Source organism: Mustela nigripes, chromosome 5, assembly GCF_022355385.1.
Source record: "Mustela nigripes isolate SB6536 chromosome 5, MUSNIG.SB6536, whole genome shotgun sequence".
NCBI lineage: Eukaryota > Metazoa > Chordata > Mammalia > Carnivora > Mustelidae > Mustela > Mustela nigripes.
This window is the reverse complement of record NC_081561.1, coordinates 64,028,071-64,054,758: the sequence shown is the minus strand read 5'-3', so window position 1 is coordinate 64,054,758 and position 26,688 is coordinate 64,028,071. Positions and strand designations below refer to the sequence as shown.

General features: G+C 40.1%; 1 protein-coding gene across 1 annotated transcript in view; it reads right to left on the bottom strand.

The window, feature by feature from the left end:
* LOC132018083 (kinesin-like protein KIF6) overlaps positions 1-26,688 on the bottom strand; it is a 101,806-nt gene that overhangs the window by 50,493 nt on the left and 24,625 nt on the right. The window lies entirely within an intron of this gene.

The window sequence follows — 26,688 nt, the reverse complement described above, 5'->3', positions numbered from 1 at the left end:
ACCCTCAACCCACTGAGACACCCAGGCATCCCTGGACATGGAGGTATCGTGAATGGGTCCCCATAAAGCTGTTACAATGAGTTACCCGAGTGTGGAGGATGAATTGGGTCAGAAAGGTGAGAGCCGAGAGAGATGAAAAACAAACAAACTGCTATGAATAATATTATGATTTATGTAGAAGTCTGTTTATGTGTATTTATAAAAAGAAATTAAAATTTAAAAAACCACTACAATTTGCTTCCTTAAAAGGGAATGGGATGTTCCTCCCGCATGTTGACAGTTGTTTTTGGGTACTGTCCACACAGTGACACTCATCAGTCCTGTGTGCTGACTGAAGATGGTCACAGCCTGAGTCCCACCCACTGCCGGGCTGGGGGTGATGAGGAGTTCCAGCTTATCCCCAGAACTCTGTTCCAGGTTATCCTCAGCACACAGGACCATGTGCAAGAAAGGTGAGGATTGAAGGAGGATAGTCAGAGGAAACCCAGAACAGCGGCAACAACCCAAGGGATTTTGACAAGCTTAGGCTGGGGGAGGTCCCCGAGAAGCCTTCAACCCTCCCTGGGAGAGGGAGGACAGGTCTTTTCCTGGAGTCCGTGAAGAAAAAGGTTCAGTGACAGGGCACTGAGTGGGAGACCAGGAATGGTCTAAATGTTGGGCAAATGTTTTTAAGCCTTCTCATTCCAACATGACATTTCAATTTTCCAGATTCCAAGACTTTTCTTCCACTTGGTAACATTATTAAGTCACGGAGAGAGGAAAAAAAAAGCAGCTCATTCTTCATATCAGTAATTTCAAGAAAAACACATTGTAACCTGCCTTGATTTCCCCCCACCAGGATTTTCTCAAAAGCACCCCATCACCTTGGCCTTATCTTGCAGAGGAGGACATGCCCTGTAATTGATGAGCATTTCAGTTCAGGATGAAAACACCAGACCGCAGTCTGGGCTTCAACACAGCTCCTTTCTTATCAATAGGACAGTACATGATGATCACATTTTGGGGGAATGCTCTCATTTATAAAAAATGACCAAATTATACCATGTCTGGGAGACCTGATTCTTTTCCTGTGGGATATTCATTCTGGTTACCCACGTAATCATAATAATCATACGAGATTAGCACATTCTGTCTGAAGCTTAGGCATTTGGCTATTGTATCCACTTAATTAAGCTAAGGAGCTTACTGGTATCACTATTCCAGTAGGTGATAATATTCCATAAACATATTTGGAGAATTAAGTAAATAAGCACATTTGTTAAAAGCTCAAATAAATGTGCAAGTAGGTAAGCAGAAGGAAAATTTTCAGCTCAGCAACCAGCATGAATTGTTAAATACTAAACATCTTAGGGAGCTGAGGGCTCATGATTGTGTTGGCTTCCATTCAAAAGATGTTACTTAGGTGCTTGGAAGTTCTTAGCTCAGCAAGGGAAAGATCTAACCACCTTTCAAGACCTGCCCTGGAAGAGTAACATAGATCACAATCCTTCTTTCCATTTGAAGATGTGGCTCTGGTTGCCAAGGCTGCTATCTGGGGCAAGGAGAGGGTCCACAGCATGGCCTCTGACTTCCATCCCAAAGCTCCAGAGGTAGCCCAGGGGACACACCCAGGGGACACACTCAGGGGACACTCCCAGAGGTACCTAGGCACATTCAAGCCTCTTCTGCTCCAGTGTGGGTGGAGCAGGTATATTCTACTTCTTAGTGCCCCCAGCCCACACAGGAGGATAGTTTGTACAAGCCCCTTATTAACTGTGGATATAGGGAGCAGGGCTCATTTAGGAATATAAAGTAAAGCCCAGGCACTAAGGTGTTTGATTTGGCAGTGTGTTTAGTTTTCAGATGAATTAAAACATGAAAATTTTTTTAAACAAATGTAGGGATCCCCCATTCTAAACCTCTACCTTCTGATCATTACTCACCCTCAAATTCACTATTACTTACATTAATATCTGGGTCTTTCATATTCCTTCATAAAATCAAAGATGATTGATTTCCGTAATTGGAAATAAACGACTTTTTAATAAGCTTGCTTGAAATGCTGGTGGTAACAGTCTTGTTTTCAGAGCCTGGGATGATTCCTACCCTCATCCTTTTATTTTATTTTTCTTCCAGAAAATAAGCACCAGAAGTCTTCCTCTTTTTGTTTCTGTTATGGCTAAATATTCTCAAAGAGGAGAGGGGAAGAAAGAGAAAGGAAGAGACTTGCTGACCATCTTGCAGAGGATGCTTTACAGAAATGACATGGTTCAGGGAGAATATAGTTTTCCCTCCTTGAACTTGAGCTCTGCCTACATGAAATGCTCTATTTCTGTCGAGATTTCTATCCCAGGTACGCATTTGGGGGATAAGTGGAGAAGAAGGAAACCAAGGGACTTAGGACTAGAGAAAGGAGGAAAGCAGACAGCAAAACTGGAAGGGAGGTTTTGCGGAGAAGCTTTGGGAGAGATAAAGGAAGTTGAATGGTAAAGTCCACCTAGCCTGAGAACTACCTTCTTCACTCATCAGAATGGGTGAGGAGAGGGACTGGGGAGTTGGAAGGGGTGTGAGTAGGATCCATGGCACACGTTTTGATGCTGTGTCTCTGAGGAGTACTGCTCCAAGTGATAACAGCAGGCAGGGAACACTCAGAAGAAAAACAGACACAGAGAAGGAATTGCCATAATATGCAAAGATAAAAATAACTTACAAGCTTCATGTTGAAACTTCTGGGGAGAGAGATCCTGAAAAAATTTCAGCGTATTAAGGAATGATAAGTGGAAGTTAAATATACACAACCCATTATGACAAGTTGAAGATGAATTAGATGCTCTTATATGCTCTTTGGTGTCTTGGTTTTACTGTTTTGTTTTGTTGAATATACAAATACTGTAGGCCTTTCATAAATTTACTTGCAGACTCCATCTTATTTTTCATATAAAGGCTTACTCCTTAATTACGGCTTTTCTTATCACAGGGGTGTTCTGGTCCCTCACGGTTGGGGATGGATGGACAACTGCACTCTACAAATCAGAAGACAAAGACAGTGTATATCCTAGGGTCCAGCAGTTGTTGGGAACTCTCATTTCATCAGAAGCTGTTTTCTCTTCAGCTCGTGGAGTGTATTGGTCATTAGCTGCCCCAGGGGACTAACAGGGGCCAGGGCAGAAGACCTTCATATTCTTTGAACTTGGGGAAGTTAAAATTTTCAGAATTAGGAGCAGTTTCTGCCTCTTATGGGGGAGTCTAGATATCATTCTCAAGGCAAACAGTGCTGTTTGAGATAATCTAATCATTTAATGGACCATTTGAGGTCCCTACATATAAGGCTAAGCTCCACTATTCTTGGGGAAGATCTAAAAATGGGATAAGCCAAATGCAGGTGTTTCAGGGTAAGAATTAGGTGCTCTATGTTCAGAAACACAATGGATCTGTGTTTCTTTAGCAGAACTGTGTCGGCGCAGCTACAGAATTTTATCCCCCTCCTAAATCTCAATGTAGGTTGTCATATGCCTTAGAAGTACTGTTTGTGCATAGACCATGTGATGGCTCATTTTATGGGCCAACTTGGCTGAGGTATGCTGTCCAGATGTTTGGTCAAACACCAGTGTAGATGTTGCTTTTAGATATCAGCAGAGTTTGAATAAAGCAGACTACTCTCCATCATGTGGATGGGTCTCACCCAAAGTTTAAGAGGAAAAAGACTGAGGTTCTCTGGGAAAGAAGTACTTCCAGAATGCCTTGGGTCTTGAGTTGCAACAGCAACTCTTCCCTGGGTCTCCGGCCTACAGACTTAGCCTACAGATTTGCACAGCCTCACAATCACATGAGTAAATTTCTTAAAATAAATCAGTGTTTCGCCTCTCTCCCTCTCTCTCTCTCTCTCTACACACACACACACACACACACACACACACACACACCTCTATTAGCTCTAAGTCTCTAAAGAACTCTGACTAATACAGGTGGCGTGGGTGTGTGTTCTTGTCCAAGCACTTGCTTTAGCACTTTGGAAGCAGAAGACAGACCACGGTGGGATAAATGTCCAGGCCTATTCTGGTCCTCACCTTGCACATGAATGGTGTCTCTCATTTAGAAGCCGAACAATGATCATAAGACCAGGGGACAGACACAACTAGTGTTTAGTGAGTGGAATCTGGTCCTGTGCAGCCCACTAGGACTAGCCACTTGCTTGTGTCCTTTAAGACTGAATAGCCCAGGTGTGGGGAAACCAAAGTGCTATGAACTATTTGTCAGGGCTCTGAGTCAAGGCAATGACCTAGAGAGAGTGAGTATGTAAAGAGGCAGTTGGGCCTGGAGGCCAAAGAGCCCAGAGCCATGGGTGACTGCCCTCTAAGAGCCCCACTTCCAGAAAGAGACATTATCTCCTGTTCACTAGTCTCTGTTAGCGCAAGCTCTGGTAAGGTCTTATAAAAGTCTTCCTGGCCTAGTCAAATGTGGTAGTCAAGGAAGCAGGGTGCCCAGGGCTGGAGCAGTGGCCCGCAGTGATGCTGGAGAGCAGGCCCAGCATATAGCAGTCCCTGCAGTGCGTGGAAAGGTGAGGAAGCCAGGGAAGACGAGCGATCCTGGGCAAGTACCTGGGCATGAGAATTCAAGAGGCCGTCCTTGGAGACCCTCTCAGGATCAGTTTGGGGACTTGTTTTGAGACAAGTGACTAATTTTTAGCAAGAAAGCTTCAGAAACTTCAACCTTAATAATTTGGGAATAAAAAGGAGACCCAGCTTTGTTGGGCCATCACTGGCTGGTGAGGCCAAGGGTACACGAGACTCACTGGGAGGGGTGTCCTCTGATGCTATCCCCTCCAGAAATGAGAATGGAAGCCTTCTAAGGGCAAGTGAGATGTAAGAAGGCCATGTGAAAAGGACAGAATCTTCCAGATATGGCTGGATGATTCCATTCCTAACCAGCACCAGTCTGCACTCCCTGACTGCTGAAGAAATGAGATCTGGTTAAATTTGTTCTTTTTCACCCTCCTTAGAAATATCAGAAGCTTATATTTTGCAGATGGCTTTATGCTGGCCACGCTGGCCAGGCTTGGTGAGGTCCAAAACAAACATACCTGACCTACATTTGGTCAGCATTGGGAGGCCCAAGGAGGCCAAGGAATTAACAGAAGAATTCAAGGATTGTTCCTTATCCTGAAAGTCCTCAACTTGAAATAGCTCTTGCTCTGGAGGACTTGGGTGAATGTGTGGCAAGGAGAGGGGGCAGGGCTGTGGGAGAGAAGCTTGTGAATCCATTCAGGTTCATATAAAAGGATTTTGATGCTGATCTGTCATTGGAAAGAGATCTGACTCCTTCTTCATGGGGATGAATATAATCTTTTTACTTCATAGTCAAGGGTGTAATGAAGAGTGAATATGGGTGACATGCAATTTTTGGTGGGAACTTTGGTCTGGGCCTGAGGATATTGTCTACTGCAGACAATATGTTTGAGGTAATAATTTTCGGTACCCCAGAATCACAGAAATCTGTTTTCTATAGAAGACATGTTAGCAGACTAACATGAATGATCCTCTGGGGGTTGTTATTTTAACAATTAGGGGGCGTTTAGTGGAATTGGTGGTCTTTACCTAGATCTCAGGAACTCACCAACTATGCCAATACAACAGATGAATGATGGTTGAGTTAAGATCTTTCACGTACTGAGGAAACAGCAAAGCATCTGGCTGGCAAACAGGCACCCTAATTTCCTAACAGTGTGATATTATCAATACTGACAGGACTTCTAGGAAGCTCTCAAGGAGTGCCTGAGGCCTTCCTGCAGTTTCCCAGTCCACTTCCGTGCTCCTCCATCCAGCCTGCATAACCCTGATCACAGTTTTTTCTGTCTTCCCTTGACCATTGGAGTCGTGGAGACCCCCTGTCTTAACGTGCAGTGGAAGGAAGGCAGTGATGTGCGGCTATGGCAGTAGAAGTCACTTTGGCCTACCCTTGCAGAGGTGGACACCGGCTGGGGGCATGAAGGACCAAGCCATTTCAAGGACTCATCTCTTCCAGGAGCAGACCCCAGGACAAGTAGCTTATTTGGAAAGTGAGCCTTGGACAAATGGATAAGAAAGAGGGGAAGTGAGTCAGGGAGGGAGAGCAGTGAAGGGAGCAGTAGGAGCCCAGCTGTCAAGTATGGGCAATGCAGCTCAATCGCACTGGGCGCCTCTGGGGGACAGTGCAGGACCCACATCTCCAAGTTGTCCCTCCTGGGTCCTGAGGGGGGCGGAGTGGGGAAGGTGTTAATTCCCTGGCACTAGTCTTTTCTAGATGGCCAGGGAATGCTCTTAGGAAGACAGGAAGGTGCTAGCAGATGAAACCATGCTAGTGTACACACATTGTACCCAAGGGCATATGGGTTAGGCTCTGACAGCATCTGGTCTAGCCTTTGTTTCTCCTTCTTCATCCTCCTTGGCTGAGAAAGACCAGTACCTCCTGCTGTTAGTATAGTTTCTTACAAACAGAGCTAATTCTCTGGCAACCAAGCCAACCAATCGAGGAGTGACAGGTAAAAGAAATGAACTATTCTAGCCAGTCCATTGCCCGATTCCTTATAGGCCTGGCTAGTATCTTGGGGCCAAGTTTATTTTCTGACCTGGCAGATAGGAATGCCTGTAGCAGCCACTTGTTTTCTACTGACCAGATTTTAATAGAAACCAGATGTCTATGGGTGCTGGGGTGGCCCAGTCAGTTAAGTGTTGGCCTCTTGATTTCAGCTCAGGTCATGATCTCAGGGAGGTGAGATTGAACACAGAGTTAGGTTCTGTGCTCAGCAAGGAGTCTGCTTCTCTCTCTCTCTCTCTCTCCCTCTGCCCCACCCCCATTCTCTCTCTCTCTCTCAAACAAACAAATAAACAAATATTTAAAAATTTACTCATTTTCCAAGTATGAACTTTGGAGGGTTTATATTATTTATTTATTATATTCTGAATATAGGTCTTTTATCAGATATGGTATTTGAAAATATTTTCTCCCAGCCTGTCACTTGTCTTTTCATGCTCTCAACAGCATCTCTCATGGAGCAAAAGCTTTAATGATGATAACTGCAGTATAGCACCTTTTTTTCTTTTGTGGACTGTACTTTTGGTATATCTAAGAACCCTAGTCATGAAGAGCTTCTCTAATATTTTCTTCCAAAATTTTGTCGTTTTACATTTTATATTTGGATCTTTAATCTATTCTGGCTTAATTTTTCTATGTGGTATAAGAACATAGTTTTGTTTTGCATCTGGATGTCCAATTGTACTAATATTGGTTGTCAAAAATGTGATTCTTCCCTCTTGCACTGACACCTTTACTGAAAAGTCAATGGATCTTCAATGTGTGGGTCAGTTGTTCAGTTTCTGTATTTTCTTTTTTTTAAATTTATTTTTTATTTATTTTCAGCATAACAGTATTCCTTGTTTTTGCACCACACCCAGTGCTCCATGCAATCTGTGCCCTCTCTAATATCCACCACCTGGTTCCCCAAACCTCCCACCCCCCCACCACTTAAAACCCCTCAGATTGTTTTTCAGAGTCCATAGTCTCTCCTGGTTCACCTCCCCTTCCAATTTCCCCCAACTCCCTTCTCCTCTCTAACTCCCCATGTCCTTCATGCTATTTGTTATGCTCCACAAATAAGTGAAACTGTATGATAATTGACTCTCTCTGCTTGACTTATTTCACTCAGCATAATCTCCTCCAGTCCCGTCCATGTTGCTACAAAAGTTGGGTATTCATCCTTTCTGATGGAGGCATAATACTCCATAGTGTATATGGACCACATCTTCCTTATCCATTCGTCCATTGAAGGGCATCTTGGTTCTTTCTACAGTTTGGTGACTGTGGCCATTGCTGCTATAAACATTGGGGTACAGATGGCCCTTCTTTTCACTACATCTGTATCTTTGGGGTAAATACCCAGTGGTGCAATGGCAGGGTCATAGGGAAGTTCTATTTTTAATTTCTTGAGGAATCTCCACACTGTTCTCCAAAGTGGCTGCACCAACTTGCATTCCCACCAACAGTGGAAGAGGGTTCCCCTTTCTCCACATCCCCTCCAACACATGTTGTTTCCTGTCTTGCTAATTTTGGCCATTCTTACTGGTGTAAGATGATATCTCAATGTGGTTTTAATTTGAATATCCCTGATGGCTAGTGATGATGAACATTTTTTCATGTATCTGATGAACTTGAAAGAAGTTGCTGTGGCTGATATCAAAGAGATTACTGCCAGTTTTTGTATTTTCTAACCTGTCCCATTGATCTGCATGTTAATCTTTTTGCCAATGTCAAAATTGTCTTGATTACAGCAGCTTCTCAAAGTCTCAAACTTGGATAGTGCAGCAATACTCTTTTATAAGATTGTTCTGGCTATTCTAATTCCATTGCCTTTTCATATAAATATTAGAATCACCTTCTTTGTAACTACAAACAGTTCACTCAGATTTGATTAGAATTGTATTAAATCTAAAGATAAGTTAAGGAGAACTGACATCTTTTCTTTTCTTTTTTTCTTTTTCTTTTTTTAATTTTCAGCATAACAGTATTCCTTGTTTTTGCACCACACCCAGTGCTCCATGCAATCTGTGCCCTCTCTAATATCCATCACCTGGTTCCCCCAACCTCCCACCCCCCACCACTTCAAACCCCTCAGACTGTTTTTCAGAGACCATAGTCTCTCATGGTTCACCTCCGCTTCCAATTTCCCCCAACTCCCTTCTCCTCTCTAACTCCCCTTGTCCTCCATGTTATTTGTTATGCTCCACAAATAAGTGAAACCATATGATAATTGACTCTCTCTGACATCTTTTCTATATTGATTCTTCTAATTTATGAACACATCATGTCTCCATTTAGTTAGTTCTTTTTTGATTCCTTTCATTAGAGTTTGGTAGCTTTCCTTCCATATGTTTTACTAGTTTTATACCTATTTCTTTAGTTTTCAACATCTATAATCATGTACTAATTAATATATGTTATATAACTATGTATTTTAAGGTATGAAATGATAAATATTTGGTTTTTGTTGTCAATTATTTGTGATTTGTATATAGAGTATAATTAAATTTTTAAAAAGAGATTTTATTTATTTATTTGGCAGAAAAAGAAATTACAAGTAGGCAGAGAGGCAGGCAGAGAGAGAGGAGGAAGCAGGCTCCCTGCTGAGCAGAGAACCAGATGCAGGCCTTGATCCCAGGACCTTGAGACCAAGACAGAGAGGCTTAACCCACTGAGCCACCCAGGCACTCTAGAGTATAATTAACTTTTGTGCATAAACCTTGGATCATGCAACCTTGTTAAACTCTATTGCTTCAAGGCAGTCTTATAGATTCTTGGAATTATCTAAATAGACAAATATGTCACATGTGAATAGGGACAGTTTCATTGTTTCTTTACAAATTTTATGCCTTTTTAATATTTTTCTTATTAAATTGCACTGGCTAGAACTTTTGGTATTAAACTAAATTTTGGTGTTACATGGGCATGATCTCAATTGTTGCCAATTTTAGAGTGTTAAGACATCCACCAGTAAGTATGATGCTAGCCATGAGTTTCTCAAGAGTTGCCCTTCATCAGACTTAGGAAGGTCCCTTCTATTTCTAGTTTCCTAGAGTTTTTGTTGTTAATGAATGTTAAATTTTATCAAATATTTTTCTGCTTCAATTGGTATGATCATGTGTTTTTCCTTGGCTTGTTAATATGGTGTGTTATATGGATTGATTTTTGAATACATCAAAATTGTTTTCCTGAGGTAAACCTCATTTAGCTGTAGTATGCCATTCTTTTTATACATTGCTGGATTTTATATGCTGGTATTTTAAATGTATGTTTATAGAGGATATTAGTCTATAGTTTTATGGTGATGTCTTTGTCTGATTTGGCATTAATACTGTCCTCATAAAATGTGTTGGGAAATGTTCCTTCTTGTAGTTTCTGGAAAAGGTCGTGTGGAATTGTATTATTTATTTTTTAAATGTATGACAGAGGGACGCCTGGGTGGCTCAGTTGGTTAAGCAGCTGCCTTCAGCTCGGGTCATGATCCCAGCGTCCTGGGATCGAGTCCCACATCGGGCTCCTTGCTCAGCAGGGAGCCTGCTTCTCCCTCTGCCTCTGCCTGCCATTCTGTCTGCCTGTGCTCGCTCTCTCTCCCTCTCTCTCTCTGATAAATAAATAAAATCTTTAAAAAAAAATAAATGTATGACAGAATTCTATAGTGAGACAATCTGGGCTACTAAATTTCTTTTTGGAAGACTTTTAACTACGAATTCAATATTTAAAATAGATACAGAAGCATTTAGGGTATCTAATTCTCCTTGTGTGAGCTTTGGTAGTTTGTGGCTTTCAAGGAATTTGTCCATCTTATCTGAATTGTGAAATTTGTATAGATTGTTTGTGATGTTCCCTTATCCTTTCAATAATGTAATGATATCCCTCCTTCATTCTTGTTATTGGTTATTTATGTCTTTTTCTTTGTCAATCTAGGTAGATATTTATCAATGTTACTGATGTTTGATCAAAGAACCAGTTTTGATTTCACTGATTTTCTTAATTTTCTTTTTCATTGATTTTTGCTCTTATTTTATTTCCTTCCTTCTGCTTGCTTTTGAATTATTTTGTTCTAGTTTCTTAAGGTGGTAGCTAAGGTTGTTGATTTAGACCTTTTTTTTTTAGCCAATAATATATGTATTTAATGCTATAAATTTCCTCCAAAGTACTGATTCAACTAAACCCAGAAATTTCTATGTGTTTTATATTCATTTTCCATCACTTGAGAATATTTCCAATTTCTCTTGAGAATTTCTTCTTGATTCAGAGGGAAGCGTATTGTTTAATTTCCAAGTTTTCAGAAACCTTCCATTATCTTCTGTTATTGATTTCTAGTTTAATTCCATTACTTTAAGAGAATATCTATTGTATTATTTCATTCATTTAAATTTGTTAATGTTTGTTTTATAACCTAGACTGTGGTCTCTCTTGGTGAATACTTCATGCACACCTGAAAACAATATATATTGTATTATTTTTGGGTAGAGTGTTCCATAAATGTCACTTAGATATTGGTTGACCAAGCTGTTCAATTCTTCTATATCCTTGTTAATTTGAAGTCTATTTGTTCTGTTGATTACTGAGAGAAGAGTATTGACATTTCCAACTATAACTGAATTAATCCAACTCTCCTTTCAGCTGTACCAGTTCTTGTTTCATGTATTTTGAAGTTCTGTTTTTAAATATATATGTGTTTAGGATTGCTAGGACTTCTTGGTGAATTGTTTCTTTTATCCTATGTCATGTTCTTTTTTTAAAAAAAATTTTTATTTTTTAAATTTCTTTTCAGTGTAACAGAATTCATTGTTTATGTACCACACCCAGTGCTCCATGCAATATGTGCCCTCGATAATACCCACCACCAGGCTCACCCAACCTCCCACCCCTGCCACTTCAAAACCCTCAGATTGTTTTTCAGAGTCCATAGTCTTATGGTTCATCTCCTCCTCCAATTTCCCTCAACTCCCTTCTCCTCTCTATCTCCCCATGCCCTCCGTGTTATTTCTTATGCTCCACAAATAAGTGAAACCATATGATAATTGACTCTCTCTGCTTTACTTATTTCATTCCACATAATCTCTTTCAGTCCCGTCCACGTTGATACAAAAGTTGGGTATTCATCCTTTCTGATGGAGGCATAATACTCCATAATGTATATGGACCACATCTTCCTTATCCGTTCATCTGCTGAAGGGCATCTTGGTTCTTTCCACAGTTTGGCGACCATGGCCATTGCTGCTATGAAATTTGGGGGTACAGATGGCCCTTCTTTTCAGTACATCTGTATCTTTGGGCTAAATACCCGGTAGTGCAATTGTAGGGTCATAGGAAAGCTCTCTTTTTAATTTCTTAAGGAATCTCCACACTGTTCTCCAAAGTGGCTGCACCAACTTGCATTCCCACAAACAGTGCAAGACAGTTCCCCTTTCTCTACATCCTCTCCAACACACGTTATTTCCTGTCTTGCTAATTCTGGCCATTCTAACTGGTGTAAGGTGGTAGGTCAATGTGGTTTTAATCTGAAACTCCCTGATGGCTAGTGATGATGAACATTTTTTCATGTGTCCAATAGCCATTTGTATGTCTTCTTTGGAGAAGTGTCCTTTTTATCCTTGTAATTAAATCTGAGTAATTTCCTTGCTTCACATTTGATATGAATTTAATATAGCCATGCAATATTTCTTTTAAATAGTGTTTTCATGCCATATACATTTCCATCCTTTAATCTATCTCCTATTATATTTAAAATAGGGTTCTTGTAAATAGAACAATGGTTGGATCTTTTTTAAAAATAGATTTTGCCAATTTCTCCCTTTCAGTTGGTATGTTCAGGCTGTTTATATTCAATGTAACTACTGACATGTTTAGATTTAGGTATTCCATTTTCTTGTCCTTTGTTCTTTCTGTTTTTCATTCTCTCTTCCCTTTCTTACCTAATTTTAATCTGAGTGTTTTTGAATTCCATCTTAATTTATTGATTCAATGTTTGATTATATTTCTTTGAATACTTTTTTAAGTGACTGGTTAGGGGTCACAATATAGTTACTTCATTTTTCAAAGTATACATAGAATTAATACTTTACCACTTTGAGTGGGATTTGTAGAAACCTTATCAACAGCAAGAAGCAGTGAATCTCTGGTATGCTAAGGTTCTATACATATAAAAGGGGTGAGGCACTGCAGTGACAAAACAAGCTGGAGAATGATGGATTAAACAAAACTGTTGCATGGGGAGATTTCCCAGAGAGACTTTGAGTAAGTTAGTGTACAGTATGACTCTTTAATGGGGAGGGTAGACTATTTAGCATCTCTCAAGCTTTCTGATCAGAGAAGCCCTGGCTTATGGATTTTCCCCAGGACTATGCTTTACAGAAGGCTGCCTTCTATGTGGGTAGGTGCTCCATATTTTTTTTAACTGAATTGACAAAGGACAAGTCTTACCCCTTTCATTTGATATTTAAGGACAGCCTATTTCTCCTTGTTTTTTTTCTTTTCCATATTAACTATTCTCTTTAGACTTTCTTCCTCTGTAATTATTACCATTCTTTCTTATCATTGCCTTATTAAGTCTTTCTGCATTCCACACTGTAAAAACTGGGAAGGCAGTTTCACCACTTATCCCCATGAGCTCTCTCTTTTGGGTATGTTTATGAACAACCTTGAAGAACTGGGTATCCAGAATGAACCTGCCATGTCAGAGGTGATCCAACCAAGGCAACCCAATGGGTGAAAATGTCACTATTGCCATGCTTTGGACACTGACTTTCTCATCTGTCCAGGATCATTTGGCTTTGTGGGCAGCCATCACATGATCCTGCTGACTCACACAAAGCTAGCAGCTAACTGGGATCCCTGGCCTTTCTATATAGGGAGCTGCTTCTCCTGATACTCCTGATACTTCTCCCTACTTTTGCCATTTTCTTTTTGTTTGTTTGCATGTTCAAAACAGCTTTATGGAGATGTAACTCACATAGCATAAAATTCACCCACTTGAAGTATATAACCCAATAGGTTTTGGTATATTCACAGTTGGGCAACTATTGCCACAATTAATTTTAGAACATGTCCATCATGACAAAAAGAAACACTGTACCCTTCAGTTATTACCTCTGAGACCCCCCAGTCCCTCTGGACATAGGCCACCACTAATCTACTTTCCGTCTTTATAGCTTTGCCTATTTTGGGCATGTCATATAAATAGAATCATATGTGGTCTTTAGCGACTGGCTCTTTCACTGAGCATAATGTTTTCCAGGCTCATCCATGTTGTAGCATGTATCAGTAACTCATGCCTTTTTGAATAATATTCCATTGCATGGCTGGAGCAGAATTTGTTTATATATTCATCAACTGATGGATATTTGGATTGTTTACTTTCAGCTATTGTGGAGAATGGTGATATGAGCATTTGTGTACAAGTTTTTATGTGAACATATGTTTTCAATTCCTTTGGGTATATACCTGTGAAATGGAATTTCTGGGTCCTGTGGTCACTCTATGTTTACCTTTTTGAGGAACTGCCAGATTATTTTCCAAAGTGACTGCTTCATTTTTCATTCCCACCAGCAGTGTACCAGAGTTCAAATTCCTCTACATCCTCTCTAACACTTGATGTTTTGGAGCTGAGCTGTTGTAAGATGTGTGATGTGGTATTTCATTGTAGTTTTGATTTTCTTTTCCCTGATGATTAATGATGTTGAGTATCTTTTTATCTACCTATTGATCATTTGTACATCTTCTTTGAAGAGATGTTCATTTTAATCCATTGCCCATCTATTAACCGAGTTTTTGACTTTTTATTGCTGAGTTAAAGTATTCCTTTTACATTCAGGATAACAGACCTTTCTCAGATATTTCATTTGCAAATATTTCTCCTATTTTTAAAAATTTTTTCTCTTTCTTGTTTGTATCCTTTCAAGCACAAAAGTTTTGAATGCTGGTGAAGTCCAATTTATCTTATTTTCTCTTTTTCTGTTTATGTTTTTCATGTTATAACCCCCAAACCATTGCCAAATCCAAGGTCATGGAGATTCACTCCTATGTTTTCATTTTAGCATTCTGATCCATAATGAGCTAATTTTTCCATATAGTGTGAGGTAGGGTTCTAACTTCATTCTTTGTAATGTGAATATCCACTTGTACAAGTGCCATTTGTTGAAAAGACTATTCTCCCACCTCTTTAATGGTCTCAGTACCTTGTTGAGAATCAACTGACCATAGATGCAAGGGTATATTTCTGGACTTCTAATTCTAATCCATTGGTCTGTATGTCCATCTTTATAGAATTACAACACTGTCTTGCTTACTGTTGCATTGTAGTAGGTTTGAAATTGGGAAATGTGAGTCCTCCACCTTTGTTTTTTTCTTCCTAAGATTGTTTTGGCTAACTTCATCCCTTGCATTTCCCTATGAAGTTTAGGATGAGCATATCATTTCTACAAAGAAGCCTGCTGGGATTCTGATAGAGATTGCATTGCTTCTGAAGATAAATCTGGTGAGTATTACCATCTTAACAATATTAAGTCTTCTGATTCATAAACATAGGCTCTTTATTTAGATATTTCTATTTATTTAGATCTTTAATTTCTTTCAGCATTGTTTTGTAGTCTTGAGAGTATAAGTTTTGTACTTCTTTTGTTAAATTATTCCTAATATTTTTTAAAAAAGATTTTATTTATTTATTTGACAGATCACATGTAAGCAGAGAGGCAGGCAGAGAGAGAGAGGAGGAAGCAGGCTCTCCACGGAGCAGAGAGCCCAATACGGGGCTTGATCCCAGGACCCTAGGATCACGACCCGAGCCAAAGGCAGAGGCTTAACCCACTGAGCCACCCAGGCACCCCTATTCCTAATATTTTATTCTGGATGAATTTGTTTCTTAGTTTTCCTCTGTTCACTGCAAAGTATATAGAGATACAATTTGAATTTTATACATAATCTTGTACCCTGCAGCCTTGATGAACTCTATTAGTTTTAATAGTTTTTTTTTAGTGAATGTCTTAGAATTTTCTATATATAAGATCATTTTATTTATGAATAAAGATAGCTTTACTTCTTTCTTTCCAATCTAGATACCTTTTATGACTTTGACTTCTTAATACTAACAGCAGAATTTTACATTTATTCCTATTACATTTAATTTTGTTTGTTTTAACCATAGCTCAGTTCTCTTAATTTGGATGGTCTTCTAATGCATTTTATTTGCAATTCATCTTTTTACCCCAGCAGTTGGCACAGTGTCTTGTGCTTTGCATTCAATAAATGTTTGCAAGATTAAGATTATGTTATGGATCTGCAGTTTTGGCAAGGATGTCTTCTTAGTGTTTTTTACTGTGTTTATTTATTTACAAGTGTCAAGCAACAGGGGTGCCAGTAAAATTTCTAGGGCCCCAGGATATCAAGGTGGTGGCAGTGGCATCAGAAGCTACACTTTCAGGGTACCAAGAGGCCACACCAGAAGCAGCTTCAAGAAGCAATGGGGACATTTGTACAAGTACACTTGTACTTGTAGACACTAATTCCAGAGGACAGAGGTGAGGTATTCTCACTTGACTCAGGCAGCAAATGGTACCAAAGAGGTCAGAGCAGGAAAGGAGGATAATAGCTATCATGATGTAGCGGGAGAGACCTTGGTCATGTGCAAATGTGAAATGCTTTCTATGGACCCTTAAAATTAATGGAGGGGAATACTCTCAGTGGTCTGGGGACCCCAGAATAAGAAGTTGGGATGAGAGTTAAATGTGAGTCACTCTGTCTCAGGCAGCTGTGGTGTGGGAAAACTTGAGCTGTCCATGCAAAAGTCTCTCTGTCACAAATGGTTTCTTTGATTTTTCCTTCCCTTCAAAATGCTACATCAAAAACTAATGATGGGGCACCTGGGTGGTTCAGTTGGTTAAGTGTCTGCCTTCAGCTCAGATCATGATCCTGGAGTCCCAGGACTGAGTCCTGCATCAGGCTCCCTGCCCAGTAGGGTGTCTGCTTTTCTCTCTGACCCTCCCCATCTCTGCTCTCTTTATCAAATAAATAAATAAATTCTTGGGGGAAAAAAACCCCTAATGATGTATTAGACATCAGCTAACTTAACATAATAAAAGGAAATGCAGAATGATTTTTCTTTTCCTCTTTAATATTAAACCCCTAACCCCCTGCTATTCTTCTTCAGATCCCACACTGTCCAAAACATATTGCTGTTGGTTTCAGTGCCTACCATCTACCAGATCTGCCTGCAAACCCTCTGATTCCACTCTCCCATGACAATCAGTCGATGTGTTCACGTTTTTGAAAACATTTTTTCTGTCTATTATTTGGATTAGATAATTTCTATGGTTCCCTCTTTAAGTTTTCTAACTTCTCCCTATGTCTTCTTCATTATTTTCTTGAGTCCATTGGCTATTTTATTTTTCATTTATAAAATTTCCTTTTGGTTCTTTTTATGTTTTCTGTATTCTTGTTTATTTATTTATTTTTTTAATTTTCAGCATAATAGTATTCATTATTTTTGCACCACACCCAGTGCTCCATGCAATACGTGCCCTCTCTAATACCCACCACCAGGCTCACCCAACCTCCCACCCCCCCTGCCACTTCAAACCCTTTAGATTGTTTTTCAGAGTCCATGTTCACCTCCCCTTCCAATTTCCCCCAACTCCCTTCTCCTCTCTAACTCCCCATGTCCTTCATGCTATTTTTTATGCTCCACAAATAAATGAAACCATATGATAATTGACTCTCTCTGCTTGACTTATTTCACTCAGCATAATCTCTTCCAGTCCCGTCCATGTTGCTGCAAAAGTTGGGTATTCATCCTTTCTGATGGAGGCATAATACTCCATAGTGTATATGGACCACATCTTCCTTATCCGTTTGTCCGTTGAAGGGCATCTTGGTTCTTTCCACAGATTGGTGACTGTGGCCATTGCTGTTATAAACATTGGGGTACAGATGGCCCTTCTTTTCACTACATCTGTATCTTTGGGGTAAATACCCAGGAGTGCAATGGCAGGGTCATAGGGAAGTTCTATTTTTAATTTCTTGAGGAATCTCTACACTGTTTTCTATATTCTTTGTTTTTTTTTTAATTTTTAAAATTTATTTATTTTCAGAAAAACAGTATTCATTATTTTTTTACCATACCCAGTGCTCCATGCAATCCGTGCCCTCTATAATACCCACTACCTGGTACCCCAACCTCCCACACCCCTGCCACTTCAAACCCCTCAGATTGTTTTTCAGAGTCTCTTATTGAGACTTTTTATCTTTCAGTTTGTTTCCAGAGGGTTGTCTTTAATTCCTGAAGCATGGTTTTAGGAGCTGCTTTAAGTCTTTGCCTTTTAATTTCAACACTATCCAGTTGGGGCTGGTCTCCAATGATTGACTGTCTTTTCTCTTTTGAGTTAAAAATTTTTATTCTTATACCAGGTAATTTTCAGTCACACCCCTGAACATTTTCAGGGTCTTGTTTAAATTCTAAGAAGACCATTTTGTTGTTGTTGTTGTTGTTGTTTCTTAGTTTAAGCAGTCAGTCAGTCTGGCTAAGGTCAGGTCACAAATTCCAATAGTTTCTTTCACCTGTGGTTCCAGTGTCAGTTCTGTTTTTGAATGCTTTGTAGTGATATTCAGATTTGGCTCATGTGTGTGCCACTCAGTGGCCAGTATGGACCTGGGTGTTGATCTACCTTATAGCAGGATTGTTAGAGCCTTTGGATTCAAGCATGCTCAGCTTGAAAGTAAGGAGAGTATGTAAACAACTTTATGGAATCACTGTCTTGATTTCCTTCCTCTCTGGGATCTATCTGCCTGACACATGCACTCCCTGAGGCCCACTTATGGACTCCTCAATTCTGCCATGCAATTCTCATGACTATATCTACATTTGGGACCAAGTGGTGGAAGGATGGAGAGAAGATAAAGCCATGGATAGTCTTCTCATTTTTGGTACCACAGCTCCTGTGTTCAAAGGAATCTCTCTCCATTAGAGTTTTAGGCTTCTGTTTGTCTGCTTCTGCTCTCACTGCCACCAGAGGATTTTCTGAGTGGTGTTGACTTGATGGTACTTTGAATTCTGGTCTCCTTCTCTAAGTTGCCTGCTACCATTTATTCTTCTGAGTTCTTAGCTAGCTGCTCCATTCATTCTGTCCATGGTTTACAGTTCCTTCCAGTGGGAAAGACAAGATGGAGTGTGATTACTCTGCCTTCCCCAGAACTGGAACCTTACACTATTTTTTATTATAAGCAAATATCCATCTCACTGGCCAGTTGTATGGTTCGGTCTGAAAAGTCTCATCTATAACATTTACCTCATTTCTCTTTCTCATCATATGGCCAGATACAATCTCCCTCCTTCACCAAGTTCATTAGCCAATTCTATTTATATTGTACTTAATGCTTTATCACTCCCGAGATATTTATGTTTACATAATCCTTGGACCTCCTCATCAGGCCAATGCTCAAATACAGAATCTCTCCATTACCTCTCCTGCCTCTGGAGCACTATGGATCTCTCTCATCTCAAATTCACGTTATGGAAATTCTAACAGCCCAAATAAGGTGATATATACAACCCTTACTGTATTCATATGATGTCTTCTGTCATTCTAAATTATGTAATCTTAAGCTGTTTTCATTATGCTCAGGAACAAGATCAGAGAGGCTGTTACTGCTATGAGCTAAGAGTGAGCAGCTGAATAGTGATTCAGAGGCTCCAATGAATATAATAAGAGAATAAAATATTGAGTGTAAATATTGGAAAACAATTTTTCTTTTGTGATGAATAGGACTATATTTATGGAATTCTCAAGAAACTATAACAAGAAAAATCCCATTGAAATTAAAAAGGGAATTTGGTACGATGACTAGGTATAGGAAAATATTTTTTAAAAATAGATTTTTCTACCCCAGGAAGTAGAAAAATATTCCATTCACAAAAGCAGGAAAAAAATATAACATACTTAGGAAGAAATCCTACTCCTTGGACTCTTACTCCAAGGACTGGCAAACTGGGGCTGGCAGGTCAATCTGTCCTGCGGTCTGTTTTTCTATGGCTTTGGACTGAGAGCTAAGAATGGTTTTTAAATTTTTATGGGACTGTGAAAAGAAGAATATGCAACAAAGACCATAAGAAGCCCACAAAGCCTAAAATATTTACTACCTGGTCCCTTATAGGAAAAGTTTCCATAGAAGTAGAAATTCCAGTATAGAAGGATATATGTGGATACTACAGCATAGTTTCAGAAAAATGGAAATAAAGCAAATACCTGTCAGGTAGAAAATTATAGAATATATTATGCTACAACCATTCTGTAGAATATTATGCAGCCATTAAAAGGAATACAATATAGCCATATATGAAATTTATATATATGAAATTTAGGATGTAGTGAAAAGCAGGATACAGAAAAATTGTACATGATGATTTCTATCTTTTTTTTTGTAGGACAAGCAACCTAATCCCCCATATAAGTAAGTGAATGTTAATATAATTATATCAACATGGATACAGAATCTGAATGTTAGATTAAGGGGCATGAACATTTTTGTAGGTCTCAGAGGTTTATGAGTGGGAGTGAGGAGGAGAGAGATTGGCTGCAGCTGTGGTTTAGGGATATGAATATAATGCAATCTTTATTACTTATTACCTGATTTTCTAATATTAAAGGTGGCTAACTTCCTATTGGCAGACTACTGCCAAATCTGCTGTTTCCTTCACCACCAAACCTTCTCCCAGTGGATTTCTTGTTTAGAAACAGCATCCATGGATTATTCTCTAGCATTTGAATAGCTCTGTGGCTTTGGCAGCAGTCTGACTCAACCCTGACTCTGAACTTCTTCCTCTGCTGCAGCCTATCATTTCCCCCTAGGTGACAACAGAAGAAAGGTATTGCCATTACTGTCCTGTTGAGACCTGTCTGCCTAGGGAGTCCCCATCACACATGGATTAGTGGCTGTTAGGCCAAAGGCCTGCCTCTCCAGTTCAGCTTCACCCCTTGTGGATATGGTATAAGGCCTCCCGAGTATTGGACCCCTTTTTGCATGGCATCACCTCTGTCATGGGGGCTAATAAAGGTTTTGTTCTAGTTATCTCACTGTGTATAAAGCAAAGCCAAACCTTCATGACTCCTCTCCATGACATATATACAAGACTGGAATATTTACCCCTGCAGGAAGGAGTATATCATTTCATAACTTTCAGACATAGATCTACCCTTGCTTTAGGTTATTGGTGCAGGTGATTAGTAAACTTTTTGTCTTTGATGTCCCTTGTCTATTAAGTTTACTTGGTACATTACCCATTTCTGTAGCCATTCCTTAACTATATGCTTTTGTCTTCCAGCAGAAGGGTCTACCCAAGGACCTTGCTATTTGCTAATGAGTTGCTAGGTACTGCTATATTCCAATTATTTATTAGGAGGTTTTCTAGACTTCAGCATCATCTCAACATGTGTTAATAAGTTGTTTTGCAAAATACAATAAAAATTTAAAAATATTCAGGCACCATTAAAGATAACTTCAATAAAGATTAAATTAATAAAATTAGTCATTACAAAGCTTATGTCTTCAGCAATAAAATCACCAGACTAGTGGTCTGGTAAAAGGTTTAACATTCTGTATGCAGGGGTCATGTACTGATGTAGTGGTCAGTGGCTACAAGACAAATGATCTGAAATGGTCATATCCAGTTTGGGCCCATATATGTTTTGGTGAGTGCTATGCAGTGTGATCACATTACCCTGGATATCTTCTCTAGGGCAGTGCTATGGTTAGGCAAGGTGATGGAGAGATAGATAAGAGCCGATCTGTGGTAAGGTAGGGTGGATAACTCCCAGTTACAGGCAACTTCCAATGAAGAAGAGCAGAAAAACCAGTCTTACCCAAGGCATTTTTTTTTTAAGTTAGGGAAAAGCAACTGTCCTAGAGTTCTTCAAAAAATCTTAAGAAAATTAAAACAAGTGGCAGACTGGAAGAAAAACATCTGCTATTTACTCCATTGACAAAGGCCCAATATCCAGAGGACACAAAGAACTCCTACAAATCAAAAAGAGCAATTCAACCAACCAATGGGCAAAAGATATGAGACACATGAAAAAGCATTCAATTCCACCAGCTGTCAGGGAAATGCAAATTAAGACAATAATGAAATACCATTTTTTGCTCTCCAACTGGCAAAACATAAAATGACTGATATTATCATGTACAAGTAAGGGGACAGGGGGATGGGTACTGTCACACACTGATGGGAACACAAACTAATAAAATCCTCTTGGGAAGGCAACTGGGGAGCACTCATTAAAATGAAAAATACACATCCATCATTGTTTTCTCCAACTCTACTTCCAGGCATATAACACAAAGAAACAATCACATTTGTACACAAAAATGCATACAGTATTTGTGACACAAAAAAATTGGGGGAAAAAAGTGAAATGGCCATTACAAGGGAGTAGCTAGATAGATCATGGTTTATTCATACTTACAAATAGCCCCATCAAAAATAGTGAGCAATAGACCCACACTCACTGGTACATGAGAAAAGCAAGGTGTGAGTAAGATGTACATTATGGTCTCATTTATGCAACAAAACTCTCCTCTGGTTACTCCCCTCTGGGGAGGGGCTATAGTTGGTACTGGGGAAAGGAAACTAAGAGGGCTGTCACATTTTGATTCGTATATTAATGTAGTGTTTGAACATTCTGCAGTGAAACTACATCCAAGAATCCTGTGTACAATTAAAAAGAGACAGAAACTAAACCTCCAAGCAATTTATAACTTTCTAAACTCCACATCAGGGGAGAGAGCCTAGGAAGGTAGGCCTGCTCTGCCTTGGCTGACTTAGCCCTTTTCTACCTCCTGCCAACCTCTCTGTCTCCTTCCCTTATTATGTTGTTGAAAGTAAAGAGGGGGGTAAAGCCTTTCTTTGCTGGCTCCTTTTCCTTCTTTTTATCATTAACTTGGACTCAGAGAGAACATGTGACCTTCCTGGGCACTTACACAACAGGAGCCTAACACCTTTTTAGTTGTGTTGTGAATTCTCCTGCTAACCGAAGGTGTTGGCCTTGGAGCCCAAAAGAAACTGGTTCCAGCTCTGGCTCTACCCCTCACTAAGTGTGGTATTATTGAGCATGTTTATTAACCTCCTTCAGTCTCAGCTTTTTTATCTATAATAACAGGATAATACTGTTATTTTTTTAATCTATAATAACAGGATAATACTAGTATCTCTACCAAAGTTAATTATTATTACTATCATGGTGGGGACTCTACCTCTTTGACTCTTGCTGGCCCAAAGTCTGTGCTTAGACACACAATGGTTGGCCTCAAGTTTCTCTGTTTATTCCCATTCCTTTCAGGCAACCCCAATCTGTCCAAATATTGATCCCAAACTTCAGGGAGTCCCAGTGGTACTCCTGCTGGTCCTGCTTATGGCTGCCCTTTCAGGTTTGCTCAGCCAGGTGCCCAGGGTCCTGTTGTTACTATTTTCCCCACACAAACTGCTAGGGCTGGGCTTTCGTTCAGGAGATGCCTGATTAGTAATGCAGTGTGAATGTGCTTGGGAAGATCTCAATTTTTTAAATGTTGCCCAACAGCAGACACCTACCTACTGGAAGAAGAGTGCTGAGTCCCTGCAGCAGAGACAGATGTCTCTGAATGGCATCTGGTCCCCGCTCTGCAGGTCTGTGCTTTAACCAGCACAGCTTGTGGTGGAGCTGCCAATGCCTATTTTTAGTCTCACTTTGGTAAGCTGTGGTGCAGACTGTATGTTGGGGGTATGGCTGGTCCACAGGGTCGTGTTACTACATGAAGCCAATAGCAAACCCAAGCTGTCTCCCCACTGAACAGAACGACCACTGTGGGGGGAGGAACCACCCTTGCGTGTCTTCTGCTTTTGAAAGCTTTTGCTGGTTTTTAGCGGGGAACGCACTAGTGTTTTCAGGGCGGTTGACAGGAGTCATGGCAAACCCTTTGCTAGGTTCAGCTCTTGCCTGCACAGCATCATTGGCAAAGGCTGTACCCAATTCTAAGAGAGCTATAATTATTTCTCCTGTTTAATCAATGTAAGATAATGTAACTCACGTTTTCTCCTTAGAGGTGAAACAACATGGTACCATTTATCTTCCCGAGCTCGTGCTGCTGGGTTTAAAGATAACCTCCTTAAAAGAGCCCAGATGTCTATCGACAGATGAATGGTTCAAGAAAATGCAGTAGGCATCTACAATGGAATACTACCCAGCCCTCAAAAAGAATGAAATCTTGCCATCTGCAATGACCTGGATGGAGCTAGAGGGTATTATGCTAAGCAAAATAAGTCAGTCAGAGAAAGACAATTATCATATGATCTCACTCATATGTGGAGTTTAAGAAACAAGACAGATCAATGTAGGGGAAGGGAAGGAAAAATAAAATAAGATGAAAAGAGAGAGAAAGGAAAACCATAAGAGACAGTGAACTCTAGGAAACAAACTAAGGGTTGCTGGAGGGGAGGTGTGTGGGGCATGGGGTCACTGGGTGATGGGCATTAAGGAGGGTGGTTGATACAATGAGCAATGGGTGTTCTATGCAACTGATGAATCACTAAATTCTACCCCAAAACTAAAAAGATACTGTATTTTAACTAAACTGAATTTAAATAAAGAAATTAAAGGAAAAAAGGAAAGCCTCCTTCCTTCACAGGGTTTAGAGAGGGCCCTTAGACTGCACGGATCACCCACTTACAGATATGTGCCCACCACTCCCCCTCCATGAACTTCCTGGTTTACATAAAAGTTGGCACTCCTCTGCAGGCTTATTCTGATATCCAGATAATAGTATTGGCTGGCAAAGTTATTTTTGTAATACTTGTAAGAAAATTATCATGTCGAGGATGTACATCACTGCTATGATGAGATTAGATGCATCAGCTGCCTTCTGAAAATCTGAAATGACTCTCTTATGAGGGGAAGAAATTTTATTTTAAGGCATTTCATTAAACCAAATAGGTGTTGGGAAAATTGGTTCTTTGCAAAAGATTCCACTTTGAGCCTTAGCTGATGCCATATTCCACAGTAAAGCCTAAATTAGTTGAGTGTGAAAAATAGACAATAAAAGAACTATAAGAAAATTTAGAAAGCTTTAAACAAATACTCAGCAATGAACAACCCGTAGTTATTATTGTTCCATTGACCCTTTCTAAGTACAAAAGCAATGAAGAAAGTCATAAAAGAAAAGATCAATGGGTTTGAGTATATAAAAATAACAAAATAAAACCCTATATATTATAATACACTTTACAAAGATTAGTCACTAGTACTGTTGGTAAACCATAGGCAAAATGGTGCACTGCTTCCTTCAGAACTTGCAAATGAAGGAATTGATCGAATCTTGTAAGAGCTGAACTAGCAAACATCTGTACACAACTGTAAGACAAAGCCCAGAGGATACAGGACATCAATCCCTGTGCCTGCTCTACCAATCCTCCTTTAAAAAAAGAAATCTCTCCTGCTGTCTAGGTGGCCTTTTTCTGAGACCTCTTTTCCTCCCTGGCTGCCTGGACCAGCAGTCGGTTTCTGACCTCAAGACAGCACATTCTTAAGCTGACCTGCAGCTGCTGTCCTGGAGGCGTAGAAAGTATAGAGCAGGCCACTCAAGTTCTCTTTCCTGTAACTCTGAGCTAAGAAATAGGCAAATAATGAGCCCACTCACCTTGGGGACAGAATGTTAAAGGATGCTTTCAGGTCACCTGGGGCCAGAGCAAACCAAAGATGAGAGAACAAGGCCTATGGTCAGCAAAACCAGCAGGTTGCAAGAATTGGCATGAGAGAGGTGGCAAGAGACCCTGAGGAAGGCCTGGGGAGGGTGCACTGGGCTCTAGAGCCAATCTGGTTCCTGAAGTCCCCCTGGGTCCTGGTTCTGGCTCCCCTCAGTTTGCACAGGTCTCAGCTCTTATTACTACATATTGAGGAGATTTTTGCCTCCTAAGCCTGAGCTAGGTGAGGTTTTTAGTTCTGAAAATTGAAAGAACCAAACTAAAAGGGATTGTTTCTAGGACCCAGAGCACAGTTCAAAGTGATGTGGACTTCATCCTTGAGAGACGGGTATGGGAAATAATTACAGGAAGTAGCACCCTAATGAATGGTATTTTATCTTTTCTGGAGAAAGGGTTCTTCTGCACAGAAGGGGTCTGGTCAGCCTGGAGACCAACTGTAATTGCTATAGGGATATTGGCTCCTGTGGGCAATGGACACCCTGGGAGGCTTCACCACGACTGTGAGAACTTGTCTTTCAAAGCTTTTTTCTTTGTTTTGATTCTGTTTGTGCTGAGGGCTGCCTATTTGCCAGCCTTCCAATAACTAATCTACTTTGTTTCTTAAGAGAAGATGCCCCAGACGGAGGCAGTTTAAGAGCTTCTGTCTGTAAAGGAACATCTTCCATGGTCCATTTAACACTTGCTTCTTCAGTTTATAGTGAATTTGATTGGCATGACTTTCCTGAACCCATCCAGAAAGGCCAGATCCCAGATGCTGGTCCCTTCATTAATGTAAGACCACCCTGTCAGGATGCCAGGAGAGCAGTCATCCATCTTTCTTGGCTGTCATTCGAACCAAATCATGGCTTCCTTCCTTATACATGACAATTATTAGTGTTACCTCTTGTCATTTAACATACTCTACAGCTCTCCAGCTTGCTCAGATCATTTTTGTTTGTTTGATCTCCAAACTATGACAGCAGAGCACTCAGTCCATTCCGTGAAGACATCAGTCATGCTGGTTATGGGCTGTCACTCGTAACTGCCTGTCTTGGAGTTTCAGTGCTCCAGATTGCTGCAGGAGGGACCTCGAGAAATCAGCTTCGCCCTTTTTGTTTCTAGCTGCCCTGAGCCATCTCACAAAGAGGCCCACCTCTCCTGTTTCTAAATAAGATTCCTAGAGTCTCTATCCATTTAATTACGACAATTAAAAACACAATGTCTTTTCCCACGGTGAACTGTGTTTTCTTCAATACAAGTGAAAATTATCTTCTTCCTTTTTCAGACCCTTGAAAGGTGAATTACGACTTGTTGGTCCCTCTGTATGACATTGTGTCATATACAGTCAGCTCGCCTGTATGACTTTGTTCCTTTGGCAGAAATCCATATCACGCAGGAGACTCATCTGCTCATAAAGGATTTTTTCACTAGTAAGTTAATGTTTTTGCACAACC